A 14363-nucleotide genomic window follows, 5' to 3' on the forward strand; every position below is an offset into this window, starting at 1 on the left:
GGGATGCATCTGAAACTTGCAGGATGGTGGCTCTCGAGGACTGGACTTGGCCACCCCTGACCTAGATCAATATGAACATCAATTTTCAAGTCATGCTAAAAAACTGTGGATTTTCCACCACATGACATACATATTGTGGCTCGATTTACAATTTGGTGTATCTGTGTGAAGAGAGCTGAATACATGTAAATACATTCCAAATAAAAATGAAGAACATTTTGCTTTAATCTCACAATTATGCACAACGTGGTGTTGGTCAATCACATAAAATCAGTGAAAACTAGATGAAAGTTATTGGATTTTGTGGAAAATCTCAAGAGGAATGAATGCTCTGGAAAGGTACTGCACGTGATCCAAATGAACCCTACCTAATCACAGTTCTTACCCATTGATTTTAGTTCATGCTTAAGATTTAAGTGATCTCAAAGAGCAGCCCAGGGCATTCGTTCCTTTGTTTCATCTTTCCCAGACAAGTGTGTGATTTATGTAGTTGAAAACAAATTAAAATGGAAACGGTGAGGCCTTCAGTCTAATTGGTTTGTGCTTTATCGGTGAGATTGGCCAGGTTAAGCAAAGTGGGCCTCTCAATCCTCACAAGAGAGTGATTCTCATTAACTTATGGTCCTGGCCAAAATCTTCTACCTTCCTAACACCGGCTTAGATGGATTACAGTTGGTTCAAACTGGGCCTGGTGATTTAATTTGTTCTCCTCCTGCCTAATAATTTGTTGAGGTCCAACCCGGCCATCTGGCTGAGAGAGAGGCCTGGTCAAAACCAAACTGCTGTGAGCTATAATGTGTACATTGAACTCTGAGGGTATGGTGCCTAGTGGACCTTTATTATTGAGGCCCAGCACTCAACTCATGTCTGATTTACTGACCACAGGCTGTTCCTAATCCCTGCCTCTCTCTAGAGCCATCACACCATCCTGAGATGGAGGGAGGCAGTGGGGGGTTAAACGCTGCTCACTGTGGGAAGGCCAGCGTGAAGCCCAACCAGCTCAGTGATGGAGGGGCAATAAAGCAATGTGGGCCAAGAAAAGACCGTCTTCGTTCTGGCTGACAGTTGAAGAACACTGTCGACTATTACCTACCTGACCAAAAGTACAACCATTTTCAGATAACACTGGAACAAGTGTGGAGGAGCCTTGGTCCATGAAAACAATGTTTCCATTACTTACATTGACAGGCAATCGTTCAAAAACAACAGTTAAGTTGATTTTGAACCATTAACCTTACATTCCTTTACCTCCAGTGAGAAATGTAAGTTTTTTGTAGGGCTGAAACGATTAATCGGATTAATTGTGATGAAATAATGGTCAGCTACTTTAGAATTCAATTAATCATTAACTGGGTGTTCAGATGAAAGAAAAGGTCATTTGCTAAAAGAATGGCATACAGAGCCATAATTAAACTTAAAATTGTATATTAAGCAAATATACCATTTGCATTTAGGATTAAAAAACCCTTTGTCTGTATATCTATTCTACTCAAAACTTCTCAAGTGGCAGTTTTAGCTTCAGCACAATGATTCTTAAAGAGCCATTGGTTGAGAACGAGACGGGCAGTATGCTTTTTCCATATTTATTAAACACAACATCTATTTAATATATTTTATATGGGGAATAGGTTTTGACAATTCTTTTCACCTCAATTTGACTTCACATCCAGTTTTTCCAGACACGCAACAAACACACACAGGCTTGTGTATGTAGCCTAATAGCTTTATAGGAATCACCTTGTTTATACTAAAGAATTTTTGTGCCTGTCAAACTGTGTCATCTTACAGCTGATGCAGAATAAAAGGAAAATATTATGTATTTAGAACACCTTGCCTGTAAAAAGTTATCTTTGTTGCATTTACTAAAGAAAAAGAAGAATATACTTCATAAACTAATGATAAAGTATATTAAATGAGTGTTTTATTTTACTGAAAACATCCAAATATACTGTTCAAAATTGAGAAGACCACCCACCTAACATAAACTGATATAGTCAAATACAATGTACTCCCACCAAGAGAAGAAATCTGGAGAATTCCCTCCACTTGTGATCGTGTTGTTTAGAAATAGGGTGGCAGTCCGAGCTCAGCCATTCAAAGTTCACTACAGTAGGTTAGGCTGTTAATTTGGCACCATCTGCTCCTTTCTCACACAAAGACAACAGGAAGAAAAGTGCGGGCCTACTGTAGTTTAATGTGCAGACCCTTAACAGGATTAAGCAGATCCTCGTCTTGTCAGGCTGGATTAATATATTCACTTTACTAAAGACCTGCAACGGGTACACAGCAACTCCACGCTTCCCTCTCATGGTCCAGAATGCCTCCACATTCATTCCCATTTGATTATTGGAGAACAATTAGAACAGCAGCTGAACTGATTAACTCTGAGAGGACTTGCATGGCTTCTTGTGCGTTTAGAAAGACCACAAAAGTTTTCAAGAGGCCGGTTTCTCAGTTGACTTAAAGATTTCAAAGGCAGTCTGGAAAGAGGAAAACAATGGCTGCAGAGTGTAAAACCAAAGAATCAGCCTGATTCTCTTCTTTCAGCTTTCGTTTTCTTTCAGATTTCATCTGACAGATTAGATGAAAGGATGGAAGGATGGATGAATGGAGGAAGGGAATGGACCTTTAGACGGAGCATAAAGTTTTCATCTCTGAAATCTAAAAGGAAATGCTTTTCTAACCTTGATAAGTTTAATGGACTGCAAAACACATCTCTTATATCTCTTAGTAAAGCATAATGTCAAAGTTATGCGTGTCTTTTTTCCAACACATTTTTTTTTTTACCAAATATTCATACTTTTCCAGAATGAAATTTAAGCCACAGCAGTAAACAAGAAAAAGGTCCATTCACAAATATATTTCAGTGATAGATGAATGGAGGAACAGACAGACAGATTAGCTAGATGGACGGATGGAATAATGAACAAATAGAATGGACAGATGCAGGGATTGATGGACGAATGGATGAACAGACTAAGGATGGATGGACAGATGGACAGATTACATGAAAGGATGGAAGGATGGATGGATGAATGGAGGAAGGGAATGGACAGACAGAGCAGAGCATAAAGTCTGGATATAAAGCTGTTTTTCAATACTTTATCTTCATAGTGCATACCTAGAAATCATCCACTTCAAATTCCACAGGAAATATTGTGAAAGACTCATTCAATGTAATTCCTTTATAATGCTGTTCATATTTTGGGGAGTGCCAGGAGACTGAAAGCAGATCTGGACATAAAGACAAACAGGACCAGTATGGAGGATGCAGCTTGACCCTACCACTAATATAAGGCAGGAGAAGAGAGGAAGTGTCTCAGGTGAAGGGAGCAAGTGCTAGTTGGCCACAAACACACAGGGATCCACTGATGGACTGCACCATTTCTGGCTCCTATGTTCTGAATGAATTAATGATCCAGAACCTTTCTGACCCTGGGTGAACAGAGTCCCCTGTGAAAGGGGGCATCCATCCTGCAGCCCCTGGTCTAAGTACGAGCAATGCAGCAACTGGACAATCATGTCACCAGCTGGTTCCAGTAAAACAGGTATGAACTGGTTTGACAAACAAAAAAACAGCTTAAAAGGTTTCAAACCACAAGAGACATTTCAGTCACTTTTCTAGAGTTTGCTTCACTGCGCTGCTGTAATATGCAGGATAAATAACAATAAGATGACAAAATTTTCTTTCTGAATCATTTCCAATCAAAGTCATGAGTTCAATTAACCAATGTAAAGAGCTGAACAGAGCAGAACAGAGAATGGCTCTCAGCCACACAGGTTGTACGAACCGTGTCTGAAAAGCAACACAAAGATGTTCTGATCATCCTGAAGTCAGAGGTGAAAGAAGGTGTTTCAGAAAGTGGACTGCACTTGTCCCAGGTTTTCATCGCCTCTCCCTCTCATTTGCTCTCTTTGAAGTCTCCCAGGAGTGCCTCTTGCTCAGGACAATGACAGGCAGAGAGATGAATTCATGAGCTGGACTTTGAGGACAGGAATAATATTTTGAGTGAACTAATGCAGCATGCTCCTCTCGCTCTTTGACTGACTGATGCCAGTCATTTCTACCACCCCTGAAAAAACCGTGCCGCAGCAAGACATGATCAATGGCTCTTATATCCCCAATCCTCATCTCTGTTGGCCCTCCAAGCAATTTATTTATACCAATGAACGAGAATTTCCGACATCCCTGTAGTGGGCGTTGTACTCCCTTCTGGTGTCTCAAACACGCAATTAAAGTGAGGATTTCAGCCTGTGAAATAAAATGAAATGTTCCCAAAAATTTATCATTTGAAAATCCTGTTCTATGCAGCAGCAGAACATCTGGACAATGTTACTCGGGGTAAGCTGTTTGACACGGCTGCCGGATAGGTGGCCCAGTTCCTGTGGCTCTCCGCTGCCTAACGGCTTGCGTTCAAACACATCAAATAGAAAAATTTAAGGCTAAAAGGTTTAGTTTTTAAGTAAAGCATTGGAGAATTTTACATTCTAATGAATATTTCAGTTTGATGTAAGACAAAGACATCAGAATGTAGGCTCAAATAAAACGTATCTATGTAGAGTGACATGATTCTTACAGTCAGTTAAGGTCAGATTCTCAAAGGATGACCATCCTGGTAAATAATCTTGATTAAGCAAACTAAAGCAACGGTCCTGGAAGTCTATTTAAAGTCATTAATGAAACAGTTCCCTTTCCTCCTTGATGTAAATTTGCCCTGGCAGGAAACTCAGCTCAGACAGACCTTTAGCTGTATGTGGATACAGTCTGTATTTGTTCAGAGAGTGCTCTGGAACTCATCCGCCCTGTCTCTATTGTGTCTCTACAGTGCTGCTGCTTTAAACAAGTCAAGATTCAGGTTTTCTGAGGTCAAAGCGGCAGACTGTGAAAGCTGAAAATGTGACTTAAAGGTGACCCTGATCCCTCAGGAGGAGATGATTCATCATCCTGACACGGCCCGAACTGCTTTTCATTTCACTTTTATGACTCTGTTGAATGATCTTTTTAAACACTTTCATTTTTTAATCAATGAAGACTCAAAGCAAATCTGTGTTTAAAGAAAACCAAAAGTATTTCAAGAAACTTTGGAATTTTATATTTGAGAATTCTGCAAATTAATCTTAGAATAAATATACTGGAAACCAAGGCAACTGACATAAGGCTTTGCTACCAACATGATTCATAGTCCATTCAATGATGTTGAACCAGTGTCACGTTTCCACTGGGTGACCAAGCAAAGCTCCAGAATGCCAAATCTGGTTTCAGCCAGACACTGTGGAATACGTTGTTCTTCAGTACGAATTGTGATGTCACCCTTGGTCAGACTGAAGACAAACAAACAAAAAGTGTGGGAGTGACACAGGGCATTCACCATCTTGCCCCCTGTTGATGATCCATGATTAGTTCCTAGAAAAGATATATATGGGCACTAACTCTAGACAAAACAATGATGTTCAGAGACACGCAATCTGAACCTATTCCATAACAACTAATCAGTGGAAGCATGCTAAGAGAAAATACGTATTTACAGCTACTATGCTAACTGTGCTAATTACTTAGGCTAAATGTACCCTTAGTATTTTCAGATGTTGATTGAGCTAAAGTATCACATTGACATGACACCACCAAGACACCTTGAATCCGCTCTATTTGCATTCCAGGCCACTGGATAGCGTTGTGATTATAGCATGTCATTGAAACACCATGTGCTTTTGACACTCAGCTACCACTTCATTTGCTTTCACTTTATTTAGAAAGCAATTTTCTGTCTCCCATAAGCCACATGCTCATATCCCAGACAGCGGGGAATCTGGCTGACATAATGTTCCATATCAAGTTATGTTAAACTGAACAGGTTAAACAGCACACACAGCACGATGCTATTCACCATTGTTTTTGTTGCACGTACATATAGGGTTGCCACCCGTCCCGTGTTTGGCTGTTAAATGATGCGTCCTGTATTGAACCGATACGGGACGCAACGAATACGGACGCGATTCGTTCCGTATTCTATAAATGTCCGATAGACATGCCTATCACACACTAAGTGTAACAATAATGACCAAAACAAAACACAGGAAATATTAAGGTCAGCTAAATTGTCGTGGCGGGAGCTATACAGGACCCCAGAACACTACGGACCGACGCTGTTGTTACGGTTGCCTAGAGACGAACACTACGCAGCCGCAGTGAGGTGCTATCAACCCGCGTCTTTTTACAATGTCCTCGACCTGACTCTTCACCGAACTTAGAAGTAAAACCTCTCATAAAGATACAGACGTGTGAGGGAAGACGCAAATCCTAGGCTGAATAATGTTAGTGAGGATGAACACAGGCAATTAAAAAAATGTGTCCATTGTGGCGCAGTGTGCTGCTGTATGAATGGATCAGGAGAGGAACACTGCAGACCCGTCAGAACCTAAAACACTTGACATCAGCGTCTCTTCATCCTTCAATCATCTCCCGAGGCTGATATGGTACAGAACATTTTGCTATGAGTAAACTTATTGTGTTTTTACTGGTTTGATTATTTGCTTATTTAATGTATAATAATATCAGCCAAAATAATACAAATGGTCATTTAAAGAACAAGGCATACAAATAGATTAACAGTAAATACATAAATATTTCCTACTTTAAAAGGTTTGTTAGGGCTTTCTGTAGGTTTTATTTTGAAATGTTGATATATTTTATGAATTCATTGTTCAGTGGTCATTTAATGTATTATTAATGCACCAGACCCAGACCTGCAGCCTTGGGTGGTTCTAGATGAGGGCCAACGGGGAACCAAAGAAGTTATACTAAATAAATGTCTTATGTTAATACTCAGTGGTGGATCACTTTTTTTTAACCTTCACAATTTTACTTTAACAACGAATTAAAAATTATAGTGCTGCACTTTTAGCTGCTGTATATGATCATCCTTTCCATCTGCCAGGGATCTGCAACCTAGATCTCTGTAGACAAAAGTGGCTCTTTGGCTCACTTATATCAAATGATGAAATAATGCTCTGTTTTGTTTTGGGGTTTTTCCCCCCATTATTTTTCAAGTGTCGCCATGGAAAAACACCAACTATCCTGGCCTCTGTGGTAAATTTGGTCTAGAACCAGCCTCCAAACCTAACTCCTTATTTCTATAAATATTTTAGTAATACTCTTTACAGTACCAGAATGTTCACATAACTTTTATACTTTTGGCTGTCAGAGGACACATTTTGAATATTAAATCAGGTGTTATGATCAGTTACTCAGTACTTGAGTAGTTTACCAAATACCTTTTACACTTGCTTAATTAAGCATGTTTAAGGTATACTACTCTGATTGGAGTACAATTTTGGGGTACTCTAACCAACTATGCATGAATGATTGCTCTAAGGATCACTTTTTAAAAACAAAAAACACCGCCATAAAAAATGTCTATCACTGCAGTGGAAATCCCACCCCATGAGAGTAAGGTGGCGCACCGTGGGGAGCGTCCCTTATTTTAATTTCTGAAAGGTGGCAACCCTATGTGCATAACAAACCCTGCAGCCTGAGGGGAACTTCACAGACAGCTTAAAATGTCAACTTAACAGTCATCTGTGTATTTTAACTAGCAAAACTCTGCTCTCATAACACATAGTGTGACATCACCTCTGCTCCTCATATAATTGGTTAATGACCACTCATAAAATGTGGCAAGGTTGGTAATAATTATTTGATCACTGTTGACTGTCGCTGTAAAACCAGATAAAATTAGAGATGGCAGAACAAAGTCTAAATAAAAAACCAGAACCCTGATCAGTGCAGATCTCGTGCAGACAGTTTTGATCTGCATGAAATTCACCATTAATATGAAGTAACTGTGCTGTGAATCCAAACATAACTGGTGCAAGTGAGGCAAGTGTTGCTGTTTTATCCACAACAAATGTTTGAACCTTCCTCAATGACTCTTAATAACAGGCCAAAAAAAATAAGGACCAACTATTTTTAGAAATAGACATAATAACATGAGCAAGGTTTTAATCAGATTTTGCCATTTTTAATGGAGTAATTGCAATGAATTTCAAAAAGTTTTTCCTTTTTTCCAACATATTGAAAATTGCCTCTTTTTTACATCATTTTTCACAATATTATGTAAAAGAAAACATATCCATTTTGCTTTTGGAAAAGTTTTGTTTTTCTTATTTTGAAAGCAAGAAAGTGAAATAAAATAAAGACAAATTGAAATAAAATAAAAATTATTTCAAAAATGTCCTATAGGAGGTATTTTATCAAAAATACCTGCTATCAGTGTCTTTTTCCAAAATATGAAGTAACATTTATGTCTGTAAGACAGTTTTTTTTTAGTTGCACTAAGGTCAACTAAAATCAATCAAAGACAACCACTAAGAGGAAAGAGTGACAGTAAGAACTACAATCAATGACATAATGAAAATATCACTGAAAGTATTACTTATGCATCCTTGTATTCCAAATTAAATAAAATCCTATTGAGACAGTGTAGGATTATTAGTGTTAGCTGAAGTGAACCTGGAGGAACCAGAACATTCCCTAGAAGGTATCGTCAGATGTAGCAAATAGTTACTTACAAAATCGGACTTTCTCATTCTCAGTCCTGGTCCCCATGAGATGAGTAACAATTCCTTTTTCCGGGTCGCGCAAATCCAGAGTAAACAGGAAAATGATGAGTTAAGGGAGTTCTGATGTCTACAGGGAGGAAGAACGCTGAGCTTGCTTTATGTTGTATCATGCAGGTTGAGACGGAGGCGAAGAGGCACTGTAGTCACATATGTTGCCAAAGCCTTTAGCTTGGCAAAGAAGCTCATTAAGCTGCTGACAATCACTCCCACAAAGGCTGATCTAAGGGCTATTCAGCGAGTGTGCACAAACCAGAGTTGAGGAATGTGAGTTTTATCTTGCACCACCAGTCCCGTCTCCTGCTTCCTACATTAGCATAATGGAAGATGTTTGATGCACCTGTAGGCTCGGCGAAGTGTTTATTTGCAATAATCGGCTGGCAGAACCGATGGAAAGGAGAATCTGGGATGGGAAGCCAGATTCCCTGCTGACTGGGAATCTGTTGAGTCTTGCTCCTGCTGCAAATTTGTTCTGTCAGCTACTGACAATCTGCTTAATTCTCTGCTAATGCTGCTGGAGACTCGCATCAAATTGCTTAAGACCGTCAGCCAGCATTAACCCTGCACTTTGTTAGATGACCTTTTGTTTTATTCTCCCCCTTTCTCAATGCAAGAAAATGTTCAAATGTTTTAAGAAGTTTGCTCCAATCTCCTGATTGGTCTACATCAGAAAGGGAACTATGTCTGTTACCTGGCCTAGAACAACTGACATTGTGGAGTGAGGGCTTGTGCTGTTGATGCTAGTTTTCAAACGTAAAAGAAAAGGACTGGGGGGAGGAATCTCTCCCACGACATGCAGGGGGAGGTGGAGCGAGAGGGCAAACCTCGGTGCTGGATGATGTACGATGTGGACTCAGGACAGAGGCTTGGGTTTAAATGGGAGAGAAAAGGCAGAAAATGAAAGGAAGGGAGGAGGGTCATGCTTGAATTATGCTGATGTGGGTCGTAACCACGGTGGAAAAACAGCAACCAAAGCACGGCTGCTTGGAGCAGACTTACAGCCTGAGATGAAAAGGTTGTTACCTCGGTAGGGGGTTACGGAGGGCAGAGGGGAAGAATCGGAAAAAGCTAACAGTCCTAATGAGACAGAACACCACTACTCAGAGTTTTTACACATTTCCTATGTCAAGAGTGAATATATTTCCAGAAATCAAGATTTCTGCTTTCTTTGTCCTTTTTTGCTGCATTTTATGAATGAATGTAGATATTTCTCCAGTGGGTCTTTAAATATTGCATTTACTCTTAAAAAAAGGAGTGAGGTAGGATGGAAGATGGATAGGTGGACAGACATATTGGATGGATAGATGGATGGATGTTCAGATGGATGTTGGATGCATGATGGATGGATGGATGGATGGATGGATGGATGGATGGATGGATGGATGGATGGATGGATGGATGGATGGATGGATGGATGGATGGATGGATGGAATGGCGAACAAATATATTGGATGGATGTTGGATGAATGATGGATGAATGGACTGACGGATGGATGTTTATTCACCTGGAGATTGAGGCGAATAGCTTGATAACAAATTAAGTGTTGCTACTGAAGGCCCAGATCTGGATCTAATGAGGGGGTATGAAGGTGGCTGGGTTGTTGAGGAGGGGGCATATCTTCTTATAATGAAAGCAGTCAGCCAGAGTCAGTAACTGAGAACACTCACTCCTCTGCACAGCCAGTGCCAGAATCTGCGTGCCCATAAGCTCCTCTTTGAGCTACAACAGGATGGAGCCTCCTTTATAGCCGCACAAACAGAAGGAAGCCTTATGAACTTTGCTTAGTGCTCCGGGGCTGAACGGCCCTGGAAGCCGGACGGGATGGGTAGGTCCCGAAGCGGGCTGCCAGTACCGAGACGCTTAGTGTTTTGGCACTCGGGCCAGACAAACCTGACATTGTCCCGGGCACTGCCCCGGGAAAAGCCTCTTCCCCTTTCTGCTCTCACACTTTGAGCCCGGCTGATTAAACCATCTGGACACGACAAACGCGGGTGAGAAGGCAAACATTTATTCACACCCAGGAACCAACCAGCAACATCCTGTGAAGGACTCGTTTCTACTTTCACTGTATTTGGGGATATTTGTCATACCTCATACTAAAAGTATCTCCATTGACCTTAAAATTGTGCAAATTCGAAATCCGAAAATAAATTTGCTTGATGGAAACATAATCCTGTCCATTGCCTTCCTGTGCGATTCCGCTTGAAAAAAGTTCCTGCTTCTAGCGCACTCAGGGATTTCTCCCCTTAACTTGAACTGTCTCTGGTCAATTTGTAGTGGGTCAATTAGCGAACAGAAGAAGTTGTGAACAATGACACCAATTTTCTGCTCTTTTTAGAATTGTAGTGTTCCTGTAGTTTTAGCAATCTAAGGAAGGAAGTCAAGGACGCCGTTCAGTCCGTGATGGTCACATTTCTAAATGTTGAGATAACATCAACAGCTATCTCATTTGGCTTGGCACTTCTCTCTTCTCAGTGGAGGACAGTTGTTTACAGCGCAGGAAAATTTCCAGTAAGTTTCATAGCGTCAAACTGGCACACTTTTCAACATTAGCAGAATAGCGACAAAGTTTGGCGCACATTTGTTTTGGACACAATAAATAATGGTTATTTATTGCCAATAGTGATTGCTTTTGTCTATATCCTCTTTTGTCCAAAAAAAAGGGGTGACTTTTTTTGACAAAATCTCTTTTGGCAAAAAAATTACTTAGACCATTATTTTAGGAAGGTGACAATATAATATCAGGAAATTCACGGTTTCCCACAAGAGTCTTAATTTATGACATGTCTCTTATCTTCCATCAGCAGGATTCACACAACCTTATCTGACCACTACAAAATGAAAGTCTGCAGTCGTATTGCGAGCATGGAATTAGACTAATGCTCTGTTGACCTGCTGAGTCAGTTAAGCAAGAGAAAGCTGAATGAGAAAACAAAAGCATGCTTCGAGTTAAGCCAGGTTGCTTTCCTGCTGCTTGGACAGAAAGAAAAAAAAAAGGCAGGTGGTTTTCACGTGCAGCTTTCAGCCTTGCTAGCTCGTTAAAATGAAGCCATGTGTTTCCAAAGCACTCGTGCTGCATAAAAATCCCCCTCAACCTGTCAGGATAAGATAAATGTAGCAGCTTTGATGGGTGTGTTTAAAAAATGAGTTGAGGCGGAGCCATCAATACTCCCCAAGGACAAGCAGGTTGCTGAGGAAGCATGAAGACTGATTTACACTTTTCTCCCAGTTTGGCAAATATGCTGCTCTCATGCAGAGCGGGGCTTTTAATTGAACTTTGGGCTCGCGGCCCATTTCACTGAAAAACTCATCTGTTAGTCAGTCTGTCAAAAAAAACGGTCAATAAGCCTCTAACCTGGCACTGGGAAGATAGAAGCTGGGCAACCTGCCTTTGACTGATATCAAAGTTTTCATTCTGCATTCTGAATCAATATGAAAACCACTGTGGTTTTCTGTGCGGTTTTACTTGGAGTTACCATGGTAACAGGTGCCCCTATCTTTATTCTTATCGCGGAGATTTTAAAAGTTTCACAGGGTTGCAGCATTCTGCAGCACTCCGAAACATCATGTCATGTCACATGCAGGATTAGGTTACAAGCAATGTTCAAAGCTTCACATCAACCCATTATTCTTATGCTACTACAAAAACCTAAACTAATCAGCTGGGCAAAAAGAGAACTTCTCTTTTTGTTCTCGTTGTCTGTAGACCAGACAACAATTAGGCTGTTAGGCAGGCAGATGCAACCTATATCCAACGTTTTCACAGCAGACTGACTAACATATCTGATAGTTTTCTGAATTGTCATGTCACATTTATCCCACTTTTGCATCATTAGTTGCATTTCTATTGACCATAAAATTGAAATTCTGAAAATAAATTAGCGTAATGGAAACACTCCAATTTCAAAAATTATTTTGATAAAAAAAATTCAGCCGCATCAAAATTAGTGTATTTTGCAAAACTGCAACGGAAACAATTTTTTTTGCGACACACAAGTCACACCAGTTTACATCATCCTTATTTGTAGGCTCTGGGCTCCTTAAACAATGTGCAGCTGGCCCCACCAAGCTCTCACAGCTTTGCACAGATTCATTGTCCAGCCCATTTATCAGCTTTGATTTTCTTTATTTTGTCAGATCTGTGATCGGCCGATGCTGACATGTGAAGCTGATCTTTTCTCCTGATCTTATCTACTTTAGCAAAAGCCTAAAAATCAGCCCCTGTCCTCTTCTGCTTGTCATATCCACTGAGCTGAGTGCTGTGAGTGTGTGTGTCTCCTACCTTCTCTCCTGCAGGGTGTGTCAGACAGGTGTAGCCAGCTGGAGCTCATCATCCTATCAGGAGGAGCGGTTAAATAGGAGCTGGATTCTGGTGGCAGATGCCAGATTGTTCTACGTATCCAGTGAGTCCTCATTCCTGGTCCGAGAAAACCCTTTTCTGGTTCTGTTTCCCGCCCGGTTCCCATCAGCTCATGCTGATAGCCGTTTCCCATCTCCTGCCTGGCTCCGTCCTATCTGCCCACCTTCGCTGCTGGATCGCTCCCGGATCAACGCGCTCGCCTGCCTGTCCACCCTCCAACGGTCTCTCAATCTCAGTGGATATATCAGTTCCCCCTCCAGGACCACCTCATCTCCACCAACAGTAAGATCTGCCTCTTTTCCTTTGCACGTTGAGCTCCCATTCAGACGACGTGTCCGTAACTCACCTTTTCCCACCAGAGCGAATCCCCGACGGGTCCTCACCTCCTGCCTGTTGCCGTCCGTTCACCTGTCTGTCCCAGCTGCTGGTCGAAAATAAACTTCAGACTTACCTTTCCTTGTGTTGCGTTTGTAATTGACCTGCACCAGAGTCAGGTGACCAAACATGTCAGAACCATCTGGCCAAGTTGACTCTGCAGCTCAATTACGAAATGCATTAACGGACCAGGGAGTTCTTGTAGGTCTCCATAACAACGCGCTCCAAGCTATACAGCAGCAGCAGTCAGAGCTAACTCAGAACCTTTCTGAACTGTCCCAGCAGCTCCAAGAGATAAGTGCTAAACTTAAGCCATCTGCTGCAGTTTTTCTTTGTCCAAAAGAAAGACAAGTCACTCCGTCCCTGCATTGATTATCGGGGGCTTAATCAAATTACCGTCAAGAACAAATACTCTCTCCCTCTCATCTCTTCATCCTTTGAGTCAGTCCAAAGGGCCACCATTTTCTCCAAATTAGATCTGCGCAATGCTTACCACTTAGTGCGAATAAGAGAGGGAGACGAATGGAAAACTGCTTTCAAGACCCACATCGGACATTTTGAATACTTGGTTATGCCTTTTGGACTTTGCAACGCTCCAGCAGTTTTCCAGGCCCTAGTAAATGATGTCCTTCGGGATTACTTGAATGTTTTTGTGTTTGTCTATTTGGATGACATTCTAATCTTCTCCAACAGTCTCACCGAACACCGGACCCACGTAAGGAAGGTTCTTCAACGTTTACTGGAGAACAACCTGTTTGTGAAAGCAGAGAAATGTGAGTTTCATAAACCATCCTTGACCTTTCTGGGTTTTGTGTTTGAGGGAGGACAGGTGAGGCCCAGCCCTGAGAAGATTCAGGCTGTCCAGGAGTGGCCAGTTCCAACTTCCAGGAAGCAGCTGCAGCGCTTCCTAGGTTTCTCGAACTTCTACAGGCGGTTCATCAGAGGCTTCAGTTTGGTGGCTGCCCCCCTCACGGCTCTTACCTCTATCAAGAGACCTTTTTCCTGGACCCA

General features: G+C 41.3%; 1 protein-coding gene across 3 annotated transcripts in view; it reads right to left on the reverse strand.

The window, feature by feature from the left end:
• LOC106956962 (neural cell adhesion molecule L1-like protein) overlaps positions 1-8917 on the reverse strand; it is a 53204-nt gene extending 44287 nt beyond the window's left edge. Inside the window, exon 1 of one of the 3 annotated variants that reach the window (XM_015048104.1) lies at positions 8569-8917. The gene's annotated coding sequence lies outside the window, so the exon portion shown is untranslated. The remainder of the gene's footprint in view (positions 1-8568) is intronic. The other 2 variants (XM_015048103.1, XM_015048106.1) reach the window with 2 other exon arrangements.
• Between the last annotated feature and the right edge of the window lie 5446 nt (positions 8918-14363).

The sequence above is a fragment of the Poecilia latipinna genome, unplaced genomic scaffold (assembly GCF_001443285.1).
Source record: "Poecilia latipinna isolate Pla-1442-1.1 unplaced genomic scaffold, P_latipinna-1.0 Scaffold860, whole genome shotgun sequence".
Taxonomy (NCBI): Eukaryota; Metazoa; Chordata; class Actinopteri; order Cyprinodontiformes; family Poeciliidae; genus Poecilia; species Poecilia latipinna.